At 49.9% G+C, this 8,163-nt stretch overlaps 1 long non-coding RNA gene across 3 annotated transcripts; it reads left to right on the forward strand.

Annotated features, from left to right (window-relative positions):
• The first annotated feature begins 2,718 nt into the window (after window positions 1-2,718).
• Window positions 2,719-7,798, forward strand: LOC118547482 (uncharacterized). Of its 3 annotated transcripts, none has more exons than XR_013449809.1 (4): window positions 2,719-3,013; window positions 3,465-3,554; window positions 4,042-4,124; window positions 7,281-7,798. It is a non-coding gene; the product is annotated as an uncharacterized LOC118547482 (long non-coding RNA). The 3 variants fall into 3 exon arrangements; XR_013449808.1 differs by lacking the exon at window positions 7,281-7,798 and adding an exon at window positions 5,098-5,747 and having other exon boundaries at window positions 3,333-3,554; XR_013449807.1 differs by lacking the exon at window positions 7,281-7,798 and adding an exon at window positions 5,098-5,747.
• The last annotated feature ends 365 nt before the right edge of the window (window positions 7,799-8,163 follow it).

Consider the following 8,163-nt stretch of genomic DNA (forward strand, 5'->3'; position numbering starts at 1 on the left):
TTTGCTTCTCTCAGACCTCGACGTCAGGTGGCTCCATTGGTCTAGATGCCAAACAGGGGTCAGTCCAGAGACACCCACCCCTCCTCCGATCTCTGGCTGAGTTCAAGACTTTGCTTCTCCTCACCTACGTGACATCAGTTAACCTGGGGAAGTTAGGCACCCCGCTCACCCCCCCCCCCCCCACCATTCTGTCTGCATGTTGCATTTTGCCTCCAGAAGATGCCTCAGGGCTGAAAAACTATGTGCGTTTCCCAGCCCAGGGGCAGCCAGATGCTTCTGGGTCCTTCTGAGTCATCATTGCGCGTGACAGACGGACACTCAACCTGACCCAGCTCTGCTCTCCTTTGCTGCAACCTCAACCCAGTGTTCTGCCAAATCTCCTCTCCCTGGGTCATCGGTCCATCTGCCCTTGTGTCCAGCCACTCCGGCCCAGGACGGCATTTTTCATTCTTTTCAGCTCTCCGTGGAAGATTTGGAACTTCGGAGGCTGCTGCTCAGGGCTGGACAGGAAGGAAGTGTGTGTTGCTGCTCCCAGAACGGAACAGCAGTGCTGGTGACCCTGCTCCCCCTCCTCAGGCGTCCCCCCTCCCCGGGGCTCACACCGAAAATAGACTCTGTTCTCCTTGGTTACCCCCCACCTCCCCCCAGGAGAGAAGACACAGGCTTCTGGTGAGCTGGCGCTGTTATCGGGACTGACTGTATTTCAGGAATTACCAGATGTTGGGAGAGGATAATGTGTCACTTCCTCTAACAAACAGTCTGGGCATCTGTGCATTTCCTTTTGAGCCAGCTCTTTAGGAGACTGTGATGCAGTGATGCTGAAGGACAGATCACTCTGGCCTCCGCTCTCGGGGGGGTCTCCAAACTATTTGGTCCCCATCCTCCATTAAGAAACTGTTTCTGGGGGTACCTGGGTGGCTCAGTCGGTTGAGCATCTGCCTTCCGCTCAGGTGATGATCCCAGGGGGTCCTGAGATCCAGCCCCAGGTTGGGCTCCCTGCTTAGTGGGGAGTCTACTTCTCCCTCTCGCTCTGCCCCTCCCTCCACTTGTGCATGAGCTCTCTCTGTCTCTCAAATAAAAATTAATAAAATCTTTAAAAAAAAAAGTATTTCTATCCTCTGTATGCATGGGTGACACCATGAGGGGACACCATAGGTAGTGGTTAAAGTCAAGGGCTCTGGAGGGTCACCTGGGTGGCTCAGTCAGTTAAGTGTCTGTCTTCAGCTCAGGTAATGATCTCAGGGTCCTGGGATCAAGCTCCCCGTGGGGCTCTACACTCCATGGGGAGTCTGCTTGTCTCTCTCTGCCCCTCTCCCTACTTGCTCTCGCTCTCTCTCTCTCTAAAATAAATAAATCTCAAAAAAAAAAAAAAGGCAAGGGCTCTGGAGACAAGATAAAGGTGCTAAGGGAAAAGGACAAGTAGCCAAGAACTCTAGGAGGGGACTTGGAGTAATCAAATTATCCATCCATTGTGGTCTCAGTGGGGGACAGGCACAAGCCACGTTACTGGGGAGCTCACCCCACCACCCCAGCCAGCCCTACTGAATCTGAAACTCTGGGGATGAAGCTCAGCACCCTCTTTTGAGCCTTCCAGATGGTTCTGATGGGCCCTCGAGTTTGAGAATCCCTGACCTGGATAGATGCACATTAGGGATTTCTCAGCAGCCAAGAGAAAAAGAGATGGTTACCCAAGAAAATGCTTCAGCAACCGCACAGAGGTGGGACTTAGGGGGGAGGCTATCTTGGCAAGAGAAAGATCCTATAAATAGAAATGAAGTGAACTCAGAGAAAATAATTAAAGATGTAGTAATATCCCTCTGCTATACTGGGCTAGTTTGTAGCACTTCTAGAATATGGTTTAACGGAGAATATATTCATAGGATATTTTTCGGATTAAAGACAATGTACAATGTGGGCCCAATTATGTAAAATGTGTGTGTATATCAGTTCACATATAGGAAAAATATTGGAAAATTACATATGAAAATGTTAACAGCAATCAATCCCCGGTGATGGATTATGGATAGTTATTATTTTATCCCTTAAGCTTTTCTGTTTACACCCCCAACTTCTCCATAGTAAGTAGGGCTTTTTATAACCAAAATTTTTTTTTCAATACCGTGACAAGCTTGTTAGGTCAAACAGTCCTTTAAACAAATTTGTATGGCCCTCTGCAGAGGCTAGCTCGCCAAGAATTTATGTCACAGAGATAATTAGCACCACCTGTTACGCTTGGGCTAAAAGGGGGCCTTGAACAACAACAAATGAGGGGACTGTGAAACTCATCAGCTCCATTTCAGACCCTCACAGCCGGGAGAGCCCCCCACCCCACCCCACCCCCGCCCCGCCCCGCCCACGGCACCTGCCGCCTGGGCCGCTGGGCGCCCGTGAGCGTGGCTCTGGGGGTGTTGGGCGTTGTCAGCATCCGCGGGGCGCTGCCCCTCCGCGCCGCTTTGTGCGAAAGCCCGGCGCCTCTCGGTTTTTACACCCCGATTTCCAGCTGGGGATAAGCTCGAGGCAAACACAAAGCAAAACAAAAACACTGAAAGAGCCCTTAAAAGCCTCGAAAGGAAGAAAGGACAATGAAACGTGATGTAAGAGCCTCCGAACAGCCAGTGACTCAGCGCTTCTGCCCCATCAACACCAGCTGCAGCCCGCGGAGGCTCACGGAACAGCCCCCCCCCCCACGCTGTGCCACACACACACACACACACACACACACACACACACACACACACGCTGTGCAAACACCCCACCGCCTGGAGCGGAGCAAAAATTCAGCCCTTGCACGGCACCGCAGACAAGACCCAAAAGATCTCTGCAGCTGCTGCGGGGCAGAATGCCTAAGGGTGTTTCTTGCACGTTAATTCCGCTTTCTATTAACATCTTTTATCCAGACTCTATCCCTAAGGAGTTGGACGCGTGTCCCTGGGAGCAGAGTCAGCAAACTGGAACCAGTACCTGCCTGCAAGCCCGGCTGTCTCTCCTCTGACACATCACAGGGTGAAATTTGGTTAGTGGGGTCGGTTGGAGTGCTGGCTTCTGCAGGAGGCTGGGCTCGGAGGGGATGGGGGAGTTGCGTGTTCAATCCCCACCCTTTGTGAGTCAGGGAGGGGGCTGGGAGAAGATTTGCACAGACTATAGATGGGAGTGGGAATCTGTCCCGAGGGATTTTGACTCAGGCAGTGACTCTGTCTGCAAACGGATCATCTTGTTAAAAGTTGAATTTTTAAACTCAGCCCTTACCACAATTCAGAGTCGGTTGAAGTAACCCCTCCCATGGAGTCGGCTTGCCTTGGCCCCGCTCTTCCCAGATGGCTCTGCTTCCACAGGGCCCGCCCCAAGGAACTCTGCCCATGAGGCTGGTCCCTGAGGCCTGACGCTTCCATCCAGCACCAAATCCACATTGCACCAGCACCGCTCTCGAGATTCGATCCCAAAGCAGCTTTATTTCTGTCACCCAGGGCTCCTTCAAAATGTATTCCACAGGGAAAGCTCTCTCCTGCCATTCGATGAAAAACCCCATGAACTCCAGAATTTTTCTGCTGGCTCAGGTATGAGATCATTCTATGGACGGACATTCAAATCACAAAACACAGTCTTGTTTCAGAAATTAGGTGTCTGAGCCAAGAATCCAGCAAACATTGTAATGTTCATTCCAAGGTGGGGCTTCCCAGCACTTCCTGTGCCCAGCACGGTGGGAAGGAGCAGGGCTCCGGGGACGGCATGGTTCTTATCAGGCTAAGGACTTGGCAGATAGTTGAATGGACTCTCTTTCCTGGGTCTGCCTTTTTGTTTGTTTTGGTCTCAGGCACCCAGATGCCATCCTCAGGCTGCTCCCCCTGCACAGATTCTCCCCCCCCCCAGACTTCCCTTGTCCCCTCACCTCTCAGGCCAACTCTTGGATCAAATTCAGGATGTCACCTAGCCTGCTCTCTCCCTCCTGAGGCCCACACAGGTTGGTCCCTGCTCTCTGTGGGGTGCACTTCTTGCTCGAATGAAGCCCTGTTTTCTCTTTTCTCTACCTCTTCCCACTGCCAGGGCTGCTGCTGGAGGTTTCTGAGCCATTCTGCAAACGCAGGTCTCAGAGTGGATCTTCTCTTGCGAGATGTGAGGGAAAGGAGGTAAGAGCCCCAGCCCCATCCCTCTTGGGGAGGCCAGTGCAGTCATGGCTTTCCTGACAAATCCCCCTCTCCTTTTTCTTGATCCTTCTATATCCCTTCATGGGTGAGGGTTTCTAAGGGCTGTGAAAACCAGTTTCTGGACATTCCCTTTGAAAATCTGCATATGGTCTGTGTGACAAATACACATGCCTCAAATGAATATACTATTCAACCAGCCACCTGTCTGGGGCACATAAGAGTCGTCATCTATAAGGTGGGAGTAATCCTATCTGCCCTCAGGAAGGCTCCAAGCATACCAGTCTGAGTACATGGCCCTTAGGTGAAAACAGTGTTTACATTCACCTATTAATGGTGTTATGAACTCGCTTCACTTTCAGCTTCTTATAATTTTGAGATGAGAAACCTTTATCATATCACATTGAGTATGGAAAACCTCTGCATATTTTTTATTTTTAATTTTTTTTTAAAAGATTTTATTTATTCATTTGAGACACAGAGATACAGAGAGAGAGAGCATGAGCAGGGGGAGAGGCAGAGGGAGAGGGAGAAGTAGACTCCCCGCTGAGCCAGGAGCCCGATGTGGGGCTCGATCCCAGGACCCTGGGATCATGACCTGAGCTGAAGGCAGACGCTTAACCATCTGAGCCACCCAGGTGCCCCTTATTTTTAATTTTTTAAAAGATTTTTATTTATTTGTCAGAGAGAGCACAAGCAGGGGGAGTGTCAGGCAGAAGGAGAAGCAGTCTCCCCTCCAAGCAGGGAGCCTAACGTGGGACTCGATCCCAGGATGCTTGGATCATGACCTGAGCTGAAGGCAGACACTTAACCAACTGAGCCACCCAGGCATCCCACCTCTGCCTATATTTAAATTTGCATTTTCAAATATAAGCTATAGTTTGTAATTCTTAATATTCAACAGTAAGTATTATGACACCATAAAAAAAAAATACTATCTGACCTCCTCACCCCCTAGACCTGTCGGGATTTGGACAAGACGAGAGGAGAAGCTCTGGGAACTCGCATGCTGTCAGTGGTGGGTTGGAGTTGGTGCGTGTCTGTTCCCAGCTCCCAAGTTCTGGAATATCACATTGGTAGTTTGAGATTGGCCGTGGTGAGAGTATTTCCACCATGTATTTGAGCAAATGCTGCAAGTTAGAGCTTTCTCTCCCTTCCCCACCCAAAGCTGATTATTAAACACCCATATACCGCTGCATGCAATTATAACGCAATAAATTTTATTGCTATATATGGTCTATATCTGGAGGCCTCACGTGACGTGGCTGGAAGATAAGGCTCCTGGGTAGAGCCATGATAAAGAAGAGAGCATCATTACCCCAAAGATACAAAAGTAGGGACCCGAAAGGGTACGTGCACCCCGATGTTTATAGCAGCAATGTCCACAATAGCCAAACTGTGGAAAGAGCCAAGATGTCCATCAACAGATGAATGGATAAAGAAGATGTGGTATATATACACAATGGAATATTATGCAGCCATCAAAAGGAATGAGATCTTGCCATTTGCAACGACGTGGATAGAGCTGGAGGGTATTATGCTGAGCGAAATAACTCAAACAGAGAAAGACATGTATCATATGACCTCACTGATATGAGGAATTCTTAATCTCAGGAAACAAACTGAGGGTTGCTGGAGTGGGGGTGGGTGGGAGGGATGGGGTGACTGGGTGATGGACACTGGGGAGGGTATGTGCTCTGGTAAGCGCTGTGAATTGTGCAAGACTGTTAAATCTCAGATCTGTACCTCTGAAACAAATAATGCAATATATGTTAAGAAAGAAAAAAAGAAGAAGAAGAATGTAGCAGAAGGGGAAGAATGAAGGGGGGGAATCGGAGGGGGAGAAGAACCATGAGAGACGATGGACTCTGAAAAACAAACTGAGGGTTCTAGAGGGGAGGGGGGTGGGAGGATGGGTTAGCCTGGTGATGGGTATTGAGGAGGACACGTTCTGCATGGAGCACTGGGTGTTATGCACAAACAATGAATCATGGAACACTATATCTAAAACTAATGATGTAATGTATGGGGATTAACATAACAATAAAAAAATTAAAAAAAAAAAAGAAGAGAGCATCAGAACGAAGGCTTTGCCTCCCATAGGAATATCCCTGGGAGTGGCCCCAGAGATGTGCCCAAGGGCAGGACAATAGGGTTCTCAGGGCCTGAGGAAGCACCTGCTTTCTGGGAAAAGTGATTTCCTAACAGATGGGGGAGAGGAGTGGGTGTGTGTTCCTCAGAGTGGGAGGGCAGGCTGGGATGGCTAGAGTGGCCCTGGGAAGCAGGGTGGCCCCATTTTCAGGCCTAGACCAGTCTCCACTCCTGCAGGTCCTCCCTGATGCCTGGATGCACAGAAGGCCACTCCAGCCCCACGAGCAGCATGGCCTCTGTGGCCCCAGAGCTGGGCTCCACCTCCTGGCCCTTAAAGGCAGCAGAATCTAGGGTAGTGAAGGCCACCCCACAAGAAAGGAACAGAGGGGGCATCAGTAGCCATCTGGGATGGCGGAAGCCTTCTGGGGAGCTGGCAAGGGTAGGCAGGGGTGGGGGGTTGCCTAGGATTTTGCTCCTCTGGCTTTGACATCTTACCCCAGGGTGGTAAGGATGGCCCAGACTCGGAGCACAAGGCCAGGGCCAGTGAGCACCCCAGGCTCAGGATGTGGAGGGCCAGTCCCTGACAGTGACAATTATGACGCTCCCTGGAGGGGCCTCAGGAACAGAGGAAAGCCTGTCACTAACAGTGACTCGGCCTGCAGCAGTGACCCAGTGAACGAGCAGTTTGGCGTGGCCAGCCTCCTAAAGGAGCATGAGTGCGCTGGGGGGAGGAGTCAGAGCCCAAACAGGTGAATGGCATCTACAGATCTACACCCCCGGGGTCCATCTGAGATGCCATCTGTCACCCTGGTTCCTAAGGCAGGAAAACTTCTACACGGCAAATCTGCTCTGTTTTCTCTATTGCTGCGGATTTTGTTTTCTTCTCAGAGTATCTTTACAGAAACTGCGTCTCATTGGATTTTTGTTGTTGTTGTGTTCTACCAGCTGTGGAGAAGCCCCATTCGCTTTCTAATACCGTTCGAGAGTCTCAAGTATATGAGAAATTAAGCCAAACTTGCCATTCTTCAAAATGTTTAAATTTCCATGTAGGTCCCACTGGCCTGGTTTTCTTTTGTCCTCTTGGGGCACGGAATCCCAAACAACACTACCCTCTGAGCTGTGGCAGAAGGAAGACAGCAATGTCGGAGAGTGGTGGACTGTTAATCCTGACGAGGGACAGACCAGAAAAGCCACTGCTTCCTTCCCGGTCACACGTCCTGTGGGAGAGAAGCTGCCAAACATGAGCCTTGCTTGCTTTTTAAACCTCAGCAAAGGAGAGCATAGACGTAAGGAAGGGGAGATTAAATTCTAACGGAAAGATAAGCATTTATTTTTGAATGTTGGATACACAGCAGCTCCATCAGGGAGTAGTGATAAATTTTACATTTTGACATCCAAATCTTAAAAAGTAGTGAAGTCCAAACCTGTTCTGAGCCTGGGTGGCTCAGTCAGTTAAACACCTGCCTTCAGCTCCGGTCATGATCCCGGGGTCCTGGGATTGAGTCCTGACTCGGGCTTCCTGCTCAGCGGGAAGCCTGCTTCTCCCTCTCCCTCTGCCACTCCCCTTGCTTGTGGGCTCTCTCAAATAAATAAATAAAATCTTTTGAAAAATAAATACATGATAGTTATTCCAGATCTGGAGGTAACATGGCTTCCACTAGTAAGGTTATATAGCATCAGTCCCCAGTCTGACTTTCCATGGAGTCTTGCTCAGGACAGAGGTCCTGGGCCCCAGTCCACCCTGCTGGGGCTGACGAGGACCTGATGATTCTACTAAACCGGCTTACGTCTCTCTGAGCTTATTTAAAATGGGTGAAGACCCCCAAATTGTCATGTCCATTACTATACTGCCATCTAATGGCGAGGTGTATTAAAACACAAATGTTAGGGACCACTGACCACCCAAGGTTTTTTTCATAGCAAACAGTTATAA

This window comes from Halichoerus grypus, chromosome 7 (genome assembly GCF_964656455.1).
Source record: "Halichoerus grypus chromosome 7, mHalGry1.hap1.1, whole genome shotgun sequence".
Lineage (NCBI taxonomy): Eukaryota > Metazoa > Chordata > Mammalia > Carnivora > Phocidae > Halichoerus > Halichoerus grypus.